At 50.7% G+C, this 3001-nt stretch overlaps 1 protein-coding gene across 1 annotated transcript in view; it reads left to right on the top strand.

The window, feature by feature from the left end:
• The window catches only part of RSPH9 (radial spoke head 9 homolog), a 13131-nt gene that overhangs the window by 7147 nt on the left and 2983 nt on the right, over positions 1-3001 (top strand). The gene's annotated exons all lie outside the window — the stretch shown is intronic.

The raw sequence follows: 3001 nt of genomic DNA, 5'->3' as shown, positions 1-3001 counted from the left end.
CTGAGAACTGGAGGAATTTGTTGTTGATGATGTGGCAATGATAATGATAATAGCTTATAAAAGCAGTGATACTGCTTATTGTGTGCCAGGCACAGTACTCAGCCTTTTCCATGTATTATATAATTTTAATCTTCACAGCCAACCTAGACGTAGATACTGTTATTATCCCCATTTTACAGATGCAGAAACAGAGGATGAGAAAGTTAAACCCAGTAGGTGTTAGAGCATTGGACTCCAGGGCTCTGGCCTTAATGGTCAAGTAGATGGTGTTTCTTTTTAAGTGGACAATGGGAATGGCAGGAGAATAGTCACTCCCATTACTAGAAGAAACACTTCTGAGGAGCAATGAGCTACCCATTTGGGCAGGAACTCAGGATGAGGGGTCAGCGATGGCAGTAGTGGAATTAGATAGCCTGGGTTGGAATTCTGAATCTGTCACTTGCTGTGTAACCGTCGGCAAGTCCCTCAATTTCCTTTTGCCTCGATTCCCGTTTCTAAAAGGGGAATAATGATATATTCTACCTCATTGGGTTGTTACATTAAATGACATATACATATACAAAATGCTTCTAACAGTGCCTAACACATAGTAAGGACTAAGATAAAAATTAAAAATTATTGATATTATTTTTAGTGGCCAAAAGGCCTTAGAGGTGGGTTGGGCAGGCCTAGAGGCCCAAGAGTAGGAGGCCCAGACCAAGGCAGTAGGAACTTCTGTTGGCTTGTGAGCAGGTCTGTGATAATAAGGCGGTGGTGTGTCGATGAATGGAGAAGGGGTAAGTCAGGGATCGGGAAGCCATTTCAAGGCTACTGCAGGGCCCGAGAGGTTAGGCATTGGGGTCCCAAGTGGGTAAGGGCTGCCAGGAACGAATAGCTACTTTGGCCTTAGCCACATGGGGGCACTCGAGGCAAGCTTCCCTGAGCATAGAAAGGAGCTCCTAGACCTATGGGGGAGATAAAAGAAAGTTTATAGGGGTTGGGGGCATTTCTTACCCATGAGACATACTTTCCAGACTCCTATTATCTCCTCCAACTCTGTGCTCCCAGCCTGACCAGAAGCTGGAGGGGGCTGCACATCCCCAGGAGGTTGATAAAGGGAGCTAAGAATGTTATGGTGGTGAGACCCAGCGCCTGGGGCTGAGGTGGGAGAAAAGTCCTCTTAATGCCCCTAATCTGGGGGTAGCAGTCCCACCTCCCTGATTCAAGGTGTGGCTGGAAAATCCTGCTCAGTGCTGACTTCTCAACCTTCTCACCTGTAGCTGGATGCTCCGGGGCCAGCGGATGGGCCCTTCTTCCACAGTGGTGGGTGATTAGGGGGTTAACACAAGGCCACTTCCTTCCCATTGAAGCCTCATCCTCTGTGCAGTGAGAGGGCCAAGGAGATGCTAGGGTCTTTGCAGCCAAGACCAAAACCATCCAGATGGGTAGTAGGGGCCCAGCAAACTCTTCATAAGGGAACCCCATCAGCCCTGTCTGCATTGCCATCTGGGGGGTCTTCCTAAAGGATGCTGGGGTCACTCTGATAATGTCCAGTCAGCAAGTGAATTCATCAGTCTCCTGGGAGGTACGGGATTTGAGCCTAGGGTGTGGGTGAGGCCCACCATCTTGCCTTGATGATGGGCCTCAGGGCTGAAGGATCAGCCAATGGTTTGACATCTCAGTCACCCCAGCATGTTGGTTTGTCCTCAGTGCTGGAGCTTTGGCAGCTGAGAGTTCCTGACATCTCGTGTGTGTGCGCCTGAGGGGAGTAATGCTCCTGGTCTGAGCTTGGGAAACCTCGCAGCTTCTGTGCCTCCGGCTCCCTTCCTTCCAGAGCCACCACCAGAAAGCCTCAAGGAAGTCTGGCCTAGCTTTTCTTATAATGGCTTGGGTGGGGGTCATGGTATGGGGGTGGAACTGTGGATGGTTAGGAGAGCATGATTTTTGCTCCCAGACTCCCTTATCTGCTAGAGAAAGAACAGAAGGAGCTGCTGGGAGGCTGCCCTGCTAGGCAGACAGCAGAGGAATGAGCCGGGATGCTAAGTGGGGCCAAAATCCCAAGATTCTCTGGGACACCAGCATTGGCTGGAGGGATGGAATTTGGCAGCTGGAATTTTGTGGGATGGAATTTTCTGCTCAGGTAGGATCATTGTTTCCTTTCTGGGTCTGAGGCAACTGTTCAGGACTTTGTGTCACCTGTGAGCCGGTATGGTATAGGTTGGCCTTGTCCCTGGGACTCCTGCTCTCTGTGCCCATGGAGGTAGGCCAGGAGCTCAGAAGCTTGTCCCTGAGCCAGCCTTGGCTGAAGAGAGAATGGGGAGGGATGTTGCCTAGGGCCACTCATACTCTCCTGTGCTGCCCTGCCATGCCCTGGTCTGCAGGATTTTGTATGAGTAGGTAGCTTTGGATGTCAAACCATCCTCCTGGGGGAAGCAGGGCAACAGCTAAGAGTTCTCTGAGCTTGGCTGCAGCCAGGTAAGACAGATGGAACACAAAATCAGCCAACTAGGTAGTAAGTACCCTGCCGTTTCATGCTCCCTAACCTTTCACTCCATCAGCAAATAGCCACTGAACAGTTTCTATGTGCCAGGCACTGAAGATGTTATTGTGAGCAAGACAGACACTGTCCTTGCCTCCAGAGGTTTGAGAAGATCAAGTGAAACACAGGATAGGATGTGGAAATGTAAAATAGGAGGTGCCTCACAAGCGAAGCCATTGGTGTCCTGGGAAGCAGCATGGGACAGGCAGAGTATCTAGGGAAGCAGAGCAGGAGGGGTGGAGGGCGGGGAACCTATCCTTGCTCCACTCTGTAATGGAGCTGACACATCTCAAACTGCCAGGCCCAGGGCCACTGGAGCTCCTTCACGCAAGTGAGCTGTCACTAACAATGCCAAGTTCAGACAGCAGAGGGCAGCAAAGGGCCTGCCTGCCTCAGAGAGTGATGGGAACATGGTCATCCACCTTCTCTTATGGGTATATGCAGGTGGCTCCTCTCATCCAGTCCCTTGGAAGTCCTCGGCAT

This window comes from Pteropus alecto, unplaced genomic scaffold (genome assembly GCF_000325575.1).
Source record: "Pteropus alecto unplaced genomic scaffold, ASM32557v1 scaffold7, whole genome shotgun sequence".
NCBI lineage: Eukaryota > Metazoa > Chordata > Mammalia > Chiroptera > Pteropodidae > Pteropus > Pteropus alecto.
Note: the sequence above shows the minus strand (reverse complement) of the source record. Positions and strands in the feature narration are given on the sequence as shown.